This window comes from Triticum urartu, chromosome 2 (genome assembly GCF_003073215.2).
Source record: "Triticum urartu cultivar G1812 chromosome 2, Tu2.1, whole genome shotgun sequence".
NCBI lineage: Eukaryota > Viridiplantae > Streptophyta > Magnoliopsida > Poales > Poaceae > Triticum > Triticum urartu.
Window position 1 is genome coordinate 334,592,329 of NC_053023.1, and position 17,699 is coordinate 334,610,027.

The following is a 17,699-nucleotide window of genomic DNA, read 5'->3' on the forward strand; positions in this document are numbered from 1 at the left end:
TAGAGGCATACTAGTGACACTCTATTTGTCTATGTATTCACACATGTATTATGTTTCCGGTTAATACAATTCTAGCATGAATAATAAACATTTATCATGATATAAGGAAATAAATAATAACTTTATTATTGCCTCTAGGGCATATTTCCTTCAGTCTCCCACTTGCACTAGAGTCAATAATCTAGTTCACATCGCCATGTGATTTAATACCAATAGTTCACATCACCATGTGATTAACACCCATAGTTCACATCGACATGTGAAGAACACCCAAAGGGTTTACTAGAGTCAATAATCTAGTTCACATCGCTATGTGATTAACACCCAAAGAGTACTGAGGTGTGATCATGTTTTGCTTGTGAGAGAAGTTTAGTTAACGGGCCTGCCACATTCAGATCCGTAAGTATTTTGCAAATTTCTATGTCAACAATGCTCTGCACAGAGCTACTCTAGCTAATTGCTCCCACTTTCAATATGTATCCAGATTGAGATTTAGAGTCATCTGGATCAGTGTCAAAATTTGCATCGACGTAACCCTTTATGACGAACCTTTTGTCACTTCCATAATCGAGAAACATATCCTTATTCCACTAAGGATAATTTTGAACAATGTCCAGTGATCTACTTCTAGATCACTATTGTACTCCTTTGCCAAACTCAGGGCAGGGTATACAATAGGTCTGGTACACAGCATGTCATACTTTATAGAACGTATGGCTGAGGCATAGGGAATGACTTTCATTCTCTCTCTATCTTCTGCCGTGGTCGGGTTTTGAGTCTTACTCAACTTCACACCTTGTAACACAGGCAAGAACTCCTTCTTTGACTGTTCCATTTTGAACTACTTCAAAATCTTGTCAAGGTATGTACTCATTGAAAAAATTATCAAGCGTATTGATCTATCTCTATAGATCTTGATGCTCAATATGTAAGCAGCTTCACCGACATCTTTCTTTGAAAAAAAATCCTTTCAAACATTCCTTTATGCTTTGCAGAATAAATCTACATTATCTCCGAGCAACAATATGTCATACACATATACTTATCAGAAATGCTGTAGTGCTCCCACTCACTTTCTTGTAAATACAGGCTTCACCGCAAGTCTGTATAAAACTATATGCTTTGATCAACTTATCAAAGCATATATTCCAACTCCGAGATGCTTGCACCAGTCCATATATGGATCGCTGGAGCTTGCATATTTTGTTAGCTCCTTTAGTATTGACAAAACATTCTGGTTGCATCATATACAACTCTTTTTAATAAATCCATTAAGGAATGCAATTTTGTTTATCCATTTGCCAGATTTCATAAAATGCGGCAATTGCTAACATGATTCAGATAGACTTAAGCATAGATACGATTGAGAAACTCTCATCGTAGTCAACACCTTGAACTTGTCGAAAACCTTTTTGTGACAATTCTAGCTTTGTAGATAGTAACACTACTATCAGCGTCCGTCTTCCTCTTGAAGATCCATTTAATCTTAATGGCTCGCCGATCAATGGGCAAGTCAATCAAAGTCCATACTTTGTTCTCATACATGGATTTCATCTCAGATTTCATGGCCTCAAGCCATTTCATGGAATCTGGACTCATCATTGCTTCCTCATAGTTTGTAGGCTCGTCATGGTCAAGTAACATGACCTCCAGAACAGGATTACCATACCACTCTGGTGCGGATCTCACTCTGGTTTACCTACGAGGTTCGGTAGTAACTTGATCTGAAGTTACATGATCATCATCATTAGCTTCCTCACTTATTGGTGTAGTAGTCACAGGAACAGATTTCTGTGATGAACTTCTTTCCAATAAGGGAGCAGGTACAGTTACCTCATCAAGTTCTACTTTCCTCCTACTCACTTCTTTCGAGAGAAACTCCTTCTCTAGGATGGATCCATTCTCAGTAATGCATAAAACCTACACTCGGATGCCACTGTAGGGGAACGTAGTAATTTCAAAATATTCCTACGCACACGCAAAATCATGGTGATGCATTGCAACGAGAGAGGAGAGTGTTGTCTATGTACCCTCGTAGACCAAAAGCGGAAGCGTTAGGACAACGCGGTTGATCTAGTCGTACGTCTTCATGGCCCGACTGATCAAGCACCGAAACTACGGCACCTCCGAGTTCTAGCACACGTTCAGCTCGATGACAATCCCTGGACTCCGATCCAGCAGAATGTCGGGGAAGAGTTCGACGGCGTGGTGACGATCTTGATGTTCTACCGTTGCAGGGCTTCGCCTAAGCATCGCTACAATATTATCGAGGATTATGGTGGAGGGGGGCACCGCACACGGCTGGGAGAGATCAACCGATTGACTTGTGTGTTTAGAGGTGCCCCTGTATATAAAGGAGCAAGGGGGAGGAGGCCGCCCTAGGAGGACGGCGCGCCAAGGGTGGAGTCCTACTCCCACCGGGAGTAGGACTCCTCCTTCCCTTGTTGGAGTAGGAGAGAAGGAAAGAGGGGGAGAGGAACAAGGAAAAGTGGGCTGAACCCCTTGTCCAATTCGGACCAGAGGGGGGGTGCGCGCCTCCTTCCTTTTGGCCTCTCTCCTCTATTCCCGTATGGCCCAATAAGGCCCATATACTCCCCGGCGAATTCCCGTAACTCTCCGGTACTCCGAAAAATACCCGAATCACTCGGAACCTTTCCGATGTCCGAATATAGTCATCCAATATATCGATCTTTACATCTCGACCATTTCGAGACTCCTCGTCCTGTCCCCGATCTCATCCGGGACTCCGAACTCCTTCGGTACATCAAAACTCATAAACTCATAATATAACTGTCATCGAAACCTTAAGCGTGCGGACCCTACGGGTTCGAGAACAATGTAGACATGACCAAGACACATCTCTGGTCAATAACCAATAGCGGAACCTGGATGCTCATATTGGCTCCCACATATTCTACGAAGATCTTTATCGGTATGTTACTTGCCCGAGATTCGATCGTCGGTATCTCAATACCTAGTTCAATCTTGTTACCGGCAAGTCTCTTTACTCGTTCCGTAATACATCATTCCACAACTAACTCATTATTTGCAATGCTTGCAAGGCTTAAGTGATGTGCATTACCGAGAGGGCCCGGAGATACCTCTCCGACAATCGGAGTGACAAATCCTAATCTCGAAATACGCCAACCCAACAAGTACCTTCGGAGACACCTGTAGAGCACCTTTATAATCACCCAGTTACGTTGTGACGTTTGGTAGCACACAAAGTGTTCCTCCGGTAAATGGGAGTTGCATAATCTCATAGTCACAGGAACATGTATAAGTCATGAAGAAAGCAATAGCAACAAACTAAACGATCAAGTGCTATGCTAACGGAATGGGTCAAGTCAATCACATCGTTCTCCTAATTATGTGATCTCGTTAATCAAATGACAAGTCATGTCTATGGTTAGGAAACATAACCATCTTTGATCAACGAGCTAGTCAAGTAGAGGCATACTAGTGACACTCTGTTTGTCTATGTATTCACACATGTATTATGTTTCTGGTTAATACAATTCTAGCATGAATAATAAACATTTATCATGATATAAGGAAATAAATAATAACTTTATTATTGCCTCTAGGGCATATTTCCTTCAACCAGCTGGTTTGTTGCAGTCCTTAGAAGTTCCAAAGTGGCCATGGGATGACGTCGCCAAGAATTGTTTTGTTGGCCTACCCTGTACCTGAAGGGGAAGGGATGCAATTTGGGTGATAGTGAACCGACTTACCAAAGTGGCTCATTTTATTCCCATTCGTACGACAAACTCGGCAAGTGACTTGGCACCGGTATATGTGCGTGAGATAGTAAGGCTTAGGCACTTATTGTTCAAGCCTGAAGTCAGGGGGCTTTGGAAAACCTAATTTAGAAAATACTTTTTGGCCAAATTATTTTTGCAAGAAAATACAATTCTGTCCTATACGCATGATCATTTGGCAAAGTTTCAGATCAAGGGAAAGAAGTACATGAGTTGGAGGATTTATTTGATTTTTAGAGTACTTGCAAATAACCAGCAAACCCCAGATCAAAGCAGAGACCAAATCAATAGAAAATGTTTTTGTTGCATCAAATGTTTATGCCTAATTAATCCTAAATATTGTGGCATGAAAATTAGGGTGTGACACCAGGTCTCGTCAGTGACACATACAGAACGGATTGGTGAAGTAGGGCGGTTGCCTCCTAGGTGGTGAGTGATACGTCCATTTTGCATCATGCTTTTATAGCGATATTTATTGCATTATGGGCTGTTATTACACATTATGTCACAATACTTATGCCTTTTCTCTCTTATTTTACAAGGTTTACATGAAGAGGGGGAATGCCGGGAGCTGGAATTCTGGGATAGAAAAGGAGCAAATATTAGAGACCTATTCTCCACATCTCCAAAAGTCCTGAAACTCCACGGGAATTATTTCCAAAATATATAAAAAATATTGGGCAAAAGAAGTACCAGAGGGGGGCCACCCACCGTCCACGAGGGTGGGGGCACGCCCTACCCCCTGGGCACGCCCCCTGCCTCGTGGGCCCCCTGGTGGCCCTCTGATGCCCATCTTTGGCTATATGGAGTCTTTCATCGAGGAAAAAATCATAAGCAAGCTCACGGAACCAAACTCCCCCGCCACGAGGCGGAACCTTGGCGGAACCAATCTAGGGCTCCGACGGAGCTGTTCTGCCGGGAAAACTTCCCTCCAGGAGGGGGAAATCATCACCATCGTCATCACCAATGATCCTCTCATCGGGAGGGGGTCAATATCCATTAACATCTTCACCATCACCATCTCATCTCAAACCCTAGTTCATCTATTGTATCCAATCTTTCTCCCAAAGCCTCAGATTGGTACCTGTGGGTTGCTAGTAGTGTTGATTACTCCTTGTAGTTGATGCTAGTTGGTTTACTTGGTGGAAGATCATATGTTCAGATCCATTATGCACATTAATACCCCTCTGATTATGAACATGAATATGCTTTGTGAGTAGTTACGTTTGTTCCTGAGGACATGGGAGAAGTCTTGCTATAAGTAGTCATGTGAATTCGGTATTCGTTCGATATTTTGATGAGATGTATGTTGTCTTTCCTCTAGTGGTGTCATGTGAACGTCGACTACATGACACTTCACCATTGTTTGGGCCTAGAGGAAGGCATTGGGAAGTAATAAGTATATGATGGGTTGCTATAGTGACAGAAGCTTAAACCCTAATTTATGAGTTGCTTCGTAAGGGGCTGATTTGGATCCATATGTTTCATGCTATGGTTAGGTTTACCTTAATACTTCTGTTGTAGTTGCGGATGCCTGCAATAGGGGTTAATCATAAGTGGTATTCTTGTCCAAGTAAGGGCAGTAACCAAGCACCGGTCCACCCGCATATCAAATTATCAATGTACCGAACGCAAATCATATGAGCGTGATGAAAACTAGCTTGACGATAATTCACATGTGTCATCGGGAGAGCTTTCCTCTTATAAGAGTTTGTCCAGGCTTGTCCATTGCTACAAAAAGGATTGGGCCATATTGCTGCACCTTATTTACTTTTATTAATTGTTACCCGTTACCAATTACCTTATCACAAAACTATCTATTACCGATAATTTCAGTGATTGCAGAGAATACCTTGCTGGAAACCGCTTATCATTTCCTTCTGCTCCTCATTGGGTTCAACACTCTTACTTATCGAAAAGGCTACGATATATCCCCTACACTTGTGGGTCATCAAGACTCTTTTCTGGCGCCGTTTTCATGGAGTGAAGCACCTTTGGTAGGTGGAATTTGGTAAGGAAAAATTAATATAGTGTGCTGAAATTTACTGTCACTTGTTACTATGGAACACATTCCTTTGAGGGGCTTATTCGGGCTATCTTCACCCTGAACAGTAGAGCAAAGAGTTTCTACTCAACCTACTGAACCTACTGAAAATGTTTACTTTTAAATTCCTTCGGGTATGATAGAGAAACTGCTAGCTAATCCTTTCATAGGTAACGGAACATTACATCCTGATTTGCACCTAATCTATGTGGATGAAGTTTGTGGATTATTTAAGATTGCAGGTATGCCCGAGGATGTTATCAAGAAGAAGGTCTTCTCTTTATCTTTGAAGGGAGATGCATTGACATGGTTTAGGCTATGTGATGATATTGGATCATGGAACTACCAACGATTGAAATTGGAATTTCATCAGAAGTTTTTTCCTATGCATCTTGTTCATATATATAATTTTTGGCCTCACGAAGGAGAAAGCATAGCTCAAGCTTGGGGAAGGCTTAAGTCAATGTTATATTCATTCCCCAATCATGAGCTCTCAAAAGAAATGATTATTCAAAAAATTTATGCTCGGCTTTCTCTTAGTAATCGCTCCATGCTCGATACTTCTTGTACTGGATCTTTTATGATGAAGACTATTGAATTCAAATGGGATTTATTGGAAAGAATTAAATGCAACTCTGAAGATTGGGATCTCGACAAAGGTAAGGAGTCAGGTATAACACCTAAGTTTGATTGTGTTAAATATTTTATGGATACCGATGCTTTTCGTGAATTTAGCACTAAATATGGACTTGACTCTGAGATAGTAGCTTCTTTCTCTGAATCCTTTCCTACTCATGTTGATCTCCCACAGGAGAAGTGGTTTAAATATAATCCTCCCATTGAAGTAAAAGTAGTTGCACCTATTAAAGTTGAAGAAAAGATTATCACTTATAATGATCCTGTTGTTCCTACTACTTATATTGAGAAACCACCTTTCCCTGTTAGAATAAAGGATCATGCTAAAGCTTCAATTGTGGTAAACAAAAGTAATATTAAGACACCCAAACCCCCAGAGCAAATTAAAGTTGAACCTAGTGTTGCTATGGTTAAAGATCTCTTGGCCGATAATATTGATGGGCATGTTATTTACTTCTGCAATGAATCTTCTAGAATTGCTAGACCTGATACTAAAAATAAACATAGACCTATTCTAGGCATGCCTGTTATTTCTATTAAATAGGAGATCATTGCTATCATGTCTTATGTGACATGGGTGGTAGTGCAAGTGCAATACCTCATTCCTTATACAAAGAAATTATGCATGATATTGCACCTGTTGAGATAGAAGATATAGATGTTACAATTAAGCTTGCCAACAGAGATACTATTTCACCAGTTGGGATTGGTAGAGATGTTGAAGTCTTTTGTGGGAAAGTTAAATATCCTGCTGATTTTCTTGTTCTTGGTTTCCCACAAGATGACTTTTGTCCCATTATATTTGGTAGACCCTTCTTGAATACTGTTAGTGCTAAGATAGACTGCAATAAGGATATTATTTCTGTTGGTTTAGGGGATATGTCTCATGAGTTTAATTTTGCTAAATTTCGTAGACAACCCCATGATAAAGAATTGCCTAGTAAAGATGAAATTATTGGTCTTGCTTCTATTGTCATGCCTCCTAGTGATCCTTTAGAACAATATTTTCTAGACCATGAAAATGGTATGTTTATGACTGAAAGAAGGGAAATAGTTGAAGAATTCTTTAAACAGGGCCCTATTTTGAAGCACAACTTGCATGTTGAAATCCTAGGGGATCCTCCTGCACCTAAGGGTGATCCCGTGTTTGAGCTTAAACCTTTACCTGATACTCTTAAATATGCTTATCTTGATGAGAAGGAGATATATCCTGTTATTATTAGTGCTAACCTTTCAGAGCATGAAGAAGAGAAATTATTGAAAACTCTGAAGAAGCACCATGCTGTTATTGGATATACTCTTGATGATCTTAAGGGCATTAGTCCCACTCTATGCCAGCACAAAATAAAGCTGGAGAAAGACGCTAAACCAGTTGTTGATCACCAACGATGGTTAAATCCTAAGATGAAAGAAGTGGTAAGAAAAGAAATACTAAAGCTCCTGGAGGCAGGTATAATTTATCCCGTTGCTGATAGTCAGTGGGTAAGTCCTGTCCATTGTGTCCCTAAGAAGGGAGGTATTACTGTTGTTCCTAATGATAAAGATGAATTTATCCCACAAAGAGTTGTTACAGGTTATAGAATGGTAATTGATTTTCGCAAATTAAATAAAGCTACTAAAAAGGATCATTACCCGTTACCTTTTATTAATCAAATGTTAGAAAGATTATCCAAACATACACATGTTTGCTTCCTGGATGGTTATTCTGGTTTCTCTCAAATACCTATGACAAAAAAGGATCAAGAAAAGACAACTCTTACTTGCCCTTTCGGTGCCTTTGCTTGTAGACGTATGCCTTTTGGTTTATGTAATGCACCTACTACTTTTCAAAGATGTATGACTGCTATATTCTCTGACTTTTGTGAAAAGATTGTTGAGGTATTCATGGATGATTTCTCCATTTATGGGACTTCTTTTGATGATTGCTTAAGCAACCTTGATCGAGTTTTGTAGAGATGTGAAGAAACTAATCTTGTCTTGAATTGAGAGAAATGCCACTTTATTATTAATGAAGGTATTGTCTTGGGGCATAAAATTTCTGAAAGAGGTATTGAAGTTGATAAAGCTAAAGTTGATGGTATTGAAAAGATACCGTGTCCTAAGGACATTAAAGGTATAAGAAGTTTCCTTGGTCGTGCCGGTTTTTATAGGAGGTTCATTAAGGACTTTTCTAAAATTTCTCGGCCTCTGACTAATCTCTTACAAAAAAGATGCCCCTTTTGTCTTTGATGATGATTGTATAGAAGCATTTGAAATACTTAAGAAAGCTTTGATTTCTGCACCTATTGTTCAGCCTCCAGATTGGAATTTACCATTTGAAATTATGTGTCATGCTAGTGACTATGCTGTAGGGGCTGTTCTAGGATAAAGAGTTGATAAGAAATTAAATGTTATTCAATATGCTAGTAAAACTCTGGACAGTGCTCAAAGAAATTATGCTACTACTGAAAAATAATTTTTAGCAGTTGTATTTGCTTGTGATAAGTTTAGACCTTATATAGTTGATTCTAAAGTAACTATTCACACTGATCATGCTGCTATTAAATATCTGATGGAAAAGAAAGATGCTAAACCTAGACTTATTAGATGGGTTCTCTTGCTACAAGAATTTGATTTGCATATTATTGATAGAAAGGGAGCTGAGAACCCCATTGTAGACAACTTGTCTAGGTTAGAAAATGTTCTTGATGACCCACTACCTATCGATGATAGCTTTCCTGATGAACAATTAGCTGTCATAAATGCTTCTCATACTGCTCCATGGTATGCTGATTATGCTAATTATATTGTTGCTAAATTTATACCACCTAGCTTCACATACCAGCAAAAGGAATTATTCACTTGTCATTGAACCATTTAATGTTTGGGCTTTTATTATATAGGACCGTTTCCTTCCTCTAATGGGTATACACATATTTTTGTTGCTGTTGATTATGTTACTAAATCGGTAGAAGTTATTCCAACTAGTAGTGCTGATCATAACACCTATATTAAGATGCTTAAAGAAGTTATTTTTCCGAGGTTTGGACTCCCTAGATACTTAATGACTGATGGTGGTTCACATTTTACTCATGGTGCTTTTCGTAAGATGCTTGCTAAGTATGATGTTAATCGTAGAATTGCATCTCCATATCATCCATAGTCTACTGGTCAAGTAGAATTGAGTAATAGAGAGCTTAAATTAATTTTGCAAAAGACTATTAATAGATATAGAAAGAATTGGTTCAAGAAACTTGACGATGCATTATGGGCTTATAGAACTGCATACAAAAATCCTATGGGTATGTCTCCATATAAAATGGTTTATGGTAAAGCATGTCACTTACCTCTTGAATTAGAACATAAGGCATTTTGGGATATTAAAGATCTCAACTATGACTTCTAACTTGCCGGTGAGAAGAGGCTTTTTGACATTAGCTCACTTGATGAATGGAGAACCCAGGCCTACGAGAATGCCAAACTGTTTAAAGAAAAAGTTAAAAGATGACATGATAAAAAGGATACAAAAGCATGAGTTTAATGTAGGTGATTATGTATTGTTATACAACTCTCATTTAAGATTTTTTGCAGGAAAACTTCTCTCTAAATGGGAAGGTCCTTACGTTATCGACGAGGCCTGCCGTTCCGGTGCCATAAAAATCAACAACTTCGAAGGCACAAATCAGAGGGTGGTAAACGGTCAAAGAATCAAACATTATATCTCAGGTACTCCCATAAATGTTGAAACTAATGTTATTGAAACCGTAACCCTGGAGGAATACATAAAGGACACTTCCCAGAACGTTTCAGACTCTGAAAAGGAATAGGTACGTGGTATGGTAAGTAAACCGACTCCAAAATAGTTCTAATGGCAATTTTGCACCGTTTTGGGATATTTAAGTAAGTAGGAAAATAAGTAGTCCGGGAAGGACACGAGGCTTCCACAAGGGTGGAGGGCGCGCCCTATGTAACGCCCCAAGACAGATGCCCCAGGTGTCATCCAGATATTTCGTTGTTGTTGCCTTGTCATTCGCTTGTGTGTTGCATCTTTCCATATCATCGTGTGCATTGCATCATCATGTTTTCGAAACTGGCATCCGTCCGGGTCTCCCAGTTCTTTCCGTTGTCCGTTCCGAGCCCAGACACACTTGCACGCGCCCGCGGCACGCCGGAAATAGTATTTTATAAGTAGCTGGGAAATGTTCTCGGAATGGGTTGAAAGTTGGCGTGCGGTCTTATTATGTTGTAGGTAAACCGCCTGCCAAGTTTCATCGCATTCGGAGTCCGTTTGATCCCCCAACGGATAACTATTGCGGCATTATAGTCGGTCTAACGTCGGACGTTATCGGTCTCCAAAAACTGCTGCCGGGCCTCTCCTTCTCTTCTCTCCTCTCAGCCCAACTCCTCTTCACAGTCCACCTAGGCCCAGCCTACCCCTCTTTGCGCAGTGCATAGACCACTCTCGCGCGTCCGAAACTCCTCCGAACCCGACCCGGGTAGTCGTCACCGTTGGATTCGGATCATCCCCAAACATCCCTAAAACATCTGCGATTATTTGTTTGAATTCTCAAAGGTTTTTTTGCCAACCGTCGGATTTTGATCGGATGATCCAACTCCCCTCTTTTCCATATATATAGTCCACCCCTAGTCTAATTTCAGACCAAACGCTAAAACCTAGGGCACTTGTCCCATCCACCCGAAGCCACCGCCACTCCTCCTGTCTCTTCCTCCTCGGTTTCATCCCCGGTCCAAAAATCCCCTCCTTGATTTCACCACCACACCAACCAGAGCCAACCACCTCTCCTTCCACTTCGCCTCTCCATCAGGATCCATCCCGCATCCTCCCCTGTCCAATGGAGCCGCCGACAACCTCATCCTCCATGGGGATCCACCCCGATTCTCTTCCAACAAACCACCTGCGCCCAAGCCTCCTCTCGAGCTCCTTCTCCTCATCCAACCGCAGTGACTACAGCCTCCTCCCCGCCTCCGTCCGGTCAGCCACACCGCCGCGGACCCGCAGATGAGCATCACCACCCCTTCTCCCTCTCTTTCCCGTGCTTCTCGTCCTCTCTCTCACAGAGCATCTTTCTCTCTGTCTTCAACACACGCCGCCATGGAGGCTGCCTGAAGGAGCATGGCAGCCACCTCGCCAGATCTGCCGAATACTGCCGGGAATGGATCCGTCCTGCCGGATCTGCATCCTTGCCTTGCCCCTAGTCCGGCCGTCGTCCTCATCCGCCAGAGGGCACCATCGTCCCCCGTTCCAGCGTAGCCGTTGCCAGGCTCGCCTTTGTGCAAGCGAGACGAGCCCCTCCCTCACCGACGGCGACCCCGAGCTCTCGAATCGACCCCTCTCCATCCTGCCGCTTGCCGGAGTCCCACCTACGTCCGCCTCACCCGTCTGTGCTCTCCGCTTCGAGTGACAGGACGAGACGACGAGCGCTCGCGTTGACCGCTTCCTCTCCACGCGCCTGGGCCACCTCCCGTTCGCCGCTGACTGCTTCCCCTCGAACTAGTCTCTCCTCCTCGCCGTTGACCGAACTGGGCCACGGGTCTGCTGCCTCACCAGGCCACAACCGCTTCCCCATGTCAGCCCAGGAGCCCCAAGGCCGCGCCAGGCCTGCGAGGCCTCTCCACCAGCCGGGCGAAGGCCCGATGTGAGCAGCCCCTCCAGATCCCCTCTTCCTGTTGGGCCAGCAAGATTCGGCCCGATGTGTTTTTTTCCTTGCTATGAATTTTTCTATTATTCCAGAGAACGCCAGTTTTGCAAATTAGACCCTTAACTTCATGCATATCATATCTCACAAACCGTGCGTCGTATGTAAAAACTTTATATATGTAAAATGCTTGGTTTTTCATCTAGTTTCATAATATCCAACTTTCATGCACATTTAAAATGTTTAAATTGATGTTTGCATTAATTTTCCATATTGCCATGCTAAAATGATTTAATTCATAACTAAATAACCGTAGCTCCATTTTAAATAATCTTTATATGTAAATGGGGTAGAAAAATGCCTAGATTAACATGATGTACTTACTTTGCATGTTTAACAACTCTAAAATATGGTTTAGAGTAGAACAGTACGAAACCTAAAATTTGCATATGAGGATTTTCCGGAATTGTTGTTTGTTGATTCTGGCCTCATTTGAACTTGCCTAAATAGTTAGTTTACTTATGCCTCTCCTCTTGCCATGTTTAACAACATTTAATATTGTTGGGTACATAAACAAGAGAGAACTAAATAATTGATGTGCTGTTTCGTCAATATGCAACTCGTTGCATATTGAGCTTGTAACGCCCTCGATGCGGCTATATCTCCCACGTGTCGAAGCACGACTTAGAGGCATAACCGCATTGAAAGCAATGTCGCAAGTGAGGTAATCTTCACACAACCCATGTAATACATAAAGGGAAAGAGAAACATAGTTGGCTTACAATCGCCACTTCACACAGTTACATGAATAAAGCATTACAACATCCAAATACAATCAAGGTCTGACTACGGAACCAAAATAAAGAACAACCCCAAATGCGACAAGGTCCCCCGATCGACGCCAACTGGGCTCCACTACTGATCAACTGAAAATGAAACAAGACAAAGGACAAGATCTTCATCGAGCTCCTCCTTGAGCTTGGTTGCGTCACTTGCTCGGTAACATCGGTACCTGCAAACTGGTTTTGGAAGTATCTGTGAGTCACGAGGACTCAGCAATCTCACACCCTCACGATCAAGACTATTTAAGCTTATCGGAAGGGTAAAAGGGATGAGGTGGAGCTACAGCAAGCGACTAGCATATATGGTGGCTAAACATATTCGCAAAAGAGAGCGAGAAGAGAAGGCAAAAGCACGGTCGATCAACTAATGATCAAGAAGTGATCCTAGAACAACCTACGTCAAGCATTACTCCAACACCATGTTCACTTCCCGGACTCCGCGGAGAAGAGACCATCACGGTTACACACGCGGTTGATGTATTTTAATTAAGATCAAGTTCAGGTTTTCTACAACCGAACATTAACAAATTCCCATCTGCCCATAACTGCGGGCACGGCTTTCGAAAGTTCAAATCCCTGCAGGGGTGTCCCAACTTAGCGCATCACAAGCTCTCACGGTCAACGAAGGATATTCCTTCTCCCAAGACAATGCGATCAGACTCGGCATCCCGGTTACAAGACATCCTCGACAATGGTAAAACAAGTCCAGTAAGACCACCCGCTGTGCCGACAAATCCCGGTTAGAGCTGCACATATCTCGTTCTCATGGCACACCGGATAAGCTAAGCGTACGGGAGCCAACGTAACCCAAGTTGCCAAGGGACGGCCCCACATGGTGCTCTGGGTTGGACCAACACTTAGACAAGCACTGGCCCGGGGGTTTAAAAATAAAGATGACCCTCGGGATGCGCGACTCCCAAGGGAAAAAGGCTAGGTGGCGAATGGTAAAACCAAGGTTGGGCCTTGCTGGAGGAGTTTTATTCAAAGCAAACTGTCAAGGGGTTCCCATTATAACCCAACCACGTAAGGAACGCAAAATCCGGGAACATAACACCGATATGACGGAAACTAGGGCGGCAAGAGTGGAACTAATCACCAGGCATAAGGCCGAGCCTTCCACCCTTTACCAAGTATATAGATGCATTAATTAAATAAGAGATATTGTGATATCCCAACAAAATATCCATGTTCCAAACATGGAACAAGCTCCAATCTTCACCTTTAACTAACAATGCTATAAGAGGGGCTGAGCAAAGCGGTAACATAGCCAAACAACGGTTTGCTAGGACAAGGTGGGTTAGAGGCTTGGATTAACCATATGGGAGGCATGATAAGCAAGTGGTAGGTATCCCAGCATAGGCGTAGCAAAAGAGCGAGCAAACTAGCAACCAAAGATAGAAGTGATTTCGAGGGTATGGTCATCTTGCCTGAGATCCCGCAAGGAAGAAGAACGAGTCCATGAAGAAGACAAACGGACGTTATCGGAACCAACCCGAAGAAGCACCACCGGAAAGTAGCAAACAACATAGTAAACAACCACCACATGAACATGGCATGATGCACAACCAAGTACGATGCATGTCCGGTTTAAAGAAGCATGGCATGGCAAAGTGCACAAGCAATCCTACAAATTAAGTGGAGCTCAATATGAAACTCCGTTGCATATTGACGAAACACCACATTCAAGTTATTTAGTTTTGATCTTGTTTATGTACCCAACCATATTAAATGTTCATTCACATGGCAAGAGGTGGAGCATAGTAGAACTACTTAACTAGGCAAGTTTAAATGGGGCTGGAAACACCAAGCAATGAGTCCGGAAACTCCTCATGTGCATATATTAGGTTTGGTACTGTTCTTCCCTAAACAAAATTTTAGAGTTGTTAAACATGCTAGATGAGTGCATCATGTTAAATTAGGCATTTTTCTACCCCATTTACATATAAATATTATTAGGTTTGGAGCTACGGTTATTAAGTTTTTAAACAAATCATTTCAACATGGCATAGGAGCAAATTTAACCAAACGGCATCTTAAACATTTTAAACATAGATGAAAGTTGGATATTATGAGTCTAGACAAAATTCTAAACAAGTTTCATACTAAGTTTGTTTAATTCCGATGCACGGTTGATGAGTTTTTTATATGCATGAAGTGCAAGGGTTTCCTGCAAAATGCTCTCCTCTGGAAAAATAGACAAATTGCAGATCTAAAAAAAACAGAGGCGGGCTGAATCGGACTGGGCCAACAGTGCACAGTGGGGGTTCTCACCCAGTGGGCCTTGGCCCAAGGCGGTGGAAACAGCAGGCCGGTCGATCTGGCGCAGCTGGGCCTCTGCTTAGCCGAACGAGGAGCTGGAGGGGGCGTGGTCAACGGGACAACGAGCGAGGAGCTGCGGCTTGTTGCAGGGGAAGCAGAGAACGACACGGTGAAGCGGGACTTGGCGCGGTGATGGGAAACCTGCCGGATCCAAGGCGGCGCGACCGGATCAGGGCAGCAGTTGGACTTGGCGCTGGACGCAGAGGAGGGTCGTCGCGGGACCGAGGTGACGCGGATGAGTGCACGAGCACGATGCAGAGGAGGCGGCCGACGGCTGCTTGCGGTTCAGGGGACGAGGTGAGGGTAGTGCCACGGCGTTGGACTAGGCAGCTTGCAGGTGCAGACATAGGAGGAAGGTGGAGGAGACGGCGAGGAGGCATGGAGGAAGGCGAGCAGCGAAGGTCGACGCCGTCCTGTGCGGCTGCTACAGAGGCTCCGGCAGCGCGGATCCTATCCAGGAGAGGCGCGGGAGGCGAGTCCGTCGCGAGGAAGCTCTGAAGCGACGAAGAGGATGCGAGGCGCCATGAGGACGGGCGCGGGGACCTTAGGGCCTGACATCCATGGCGGAGGCAGCGGCGCTGGAGGGTCCTGGTGGCCGGATCGCGGCGGGGCGGGGCAGACGTGGTCGTGGAGGCGTTCGGGCATCCATGGCAACCTGCGAGACACAGAGAGAAAGGGAGAGATGTGAGAAGAGGGAGTAGCAGGGAGAGATGGAGGGAAGGGGAGCAGCGGCGGAGCTCCACTCCTCTGGATCGAAGAGGGAGGAGGAGGCTCTCGATCGAGGCGGCGGGGTATCGGAGTTTGGGCAGGTGACTGCGCTCGGGATCAAGCCTCGTGCTCGATCTGGAAGCGGGCACGAGGATGGATCGAAGGAAATGGCTGGTTGGGTGAGGGGAGATCCTGAGGGGGATTTGCAGTGGCGGCGCGCAGAAGGATGGGTCAAGGTTCCTGATTTTTAGGGTTGGACCTTGTGTATATATATGGCAGGTGAATTAAGTTAGGGGCTATCTCGTCCCTCCGATCGGAAATGGACAGTCGCGAATAAATAGCTAGGGAGTCCAAATAAAAACCGGAGATGTTCTGTAGACGTTTGGGGATGATCCAGATCCAACGGTGACGACTGCTCGGGTCGGTTCCGGGACAATTTTCGGACGCGCGCGCGAGGGGGTTTGATGCATTGAGCAGAGAGGGTCTCGGACCGTGCGATCGCATCGGACAACTCCGGAAGCGAAGAGGGGAAGGAGGATGGACTACGTGGGCTGTGGCGAGACTGCGAGGGGGAGAAGAGAGAGAGAGGGCCCGGCATCTATTTCCGGAGACCGAAAACGTCCGACGTTAGACTGGCTATACTGCCGCTATAGTTAATCGTTGGGGCGTCAAACGAACTCCGATTGCGATGAAACATGGCAGGCGGTCTACATACACTATAACAAGACCGCACGCCAACTCTCATCCCATTCCGAGAACATTTTCCGGCCACTTATAAAATACTATTTCGGACATGCCGCGGGCGCGTGCAAGTGTGGTTGGGCTCAGAACGGACAACGGAGAGAATTCGGAGAACCCGGACGAATGCAAGTTTTAAAACATGATGATGCAATGCACATGATGACATGACAAGATGCGCCACGCAAGCAAATGACATGGCAACGTCGGCGAATAACTGGAAGACACCTGGCGCAACGGTCTCGGGGCGTCACAACACTCCACCACTATGAGAGGATCTCGTCCCGAGATCTAGAATGGCACCAGAGGGAAAACGGAAGGGAAGGAGAAGAGGTAAAGCTAAGTTGCTTCTTTGACAAACGAGTGAAACCACAGAACATTGCGAGGTTGAACAAAAATAAAGGAGGAATGCCACGAAGATGAACAAATTTAAAAAGACTCCGTTGGAGAAGAGGAACAAGGAACATTACGTGAGCCTTGAGATTGCAAGGCTAAGAATGACAAGCGCAAAGGACAAGAAGGAATTGAAACCACTCTGGTTGAAATGAGATAAACAAAGATCAAAGAAGAATAATCTCGGGCAGAACTCCGGTTGAAAAGTGATATGAAGCTTGATAAGATGAAAAGAACTTGAGCAGCAGGCACACACTCCGGTTAAATGGGATAAGCAAGGAAAAGAAACATGATCTTTGCTAAAACAAGATGATTGTTGGAGAAAGCAATATCGCGAAGCCTCCAAAAGAAATGAGAGGATGGAAAGGAATGAACGGAGGAGAACACAAGATCTTGGTAGAGCACGCTTACAACAAATGCTAGATCGGAGTTGTTGGGTTATCAACAATGAAACGAATAAACTTGTTGTGGGCTTATGAAGAAAAAACATCTCAAAACTGAAGTGAAAATTCTTCCACTGACGGAAACTATAGATTGGATTGATATACACAAGGAGATGAGAAACTATTTCACCGGGAGGATGAAAGAAGAACTTGGGTTCTTTATAAGCACCATAAATAGC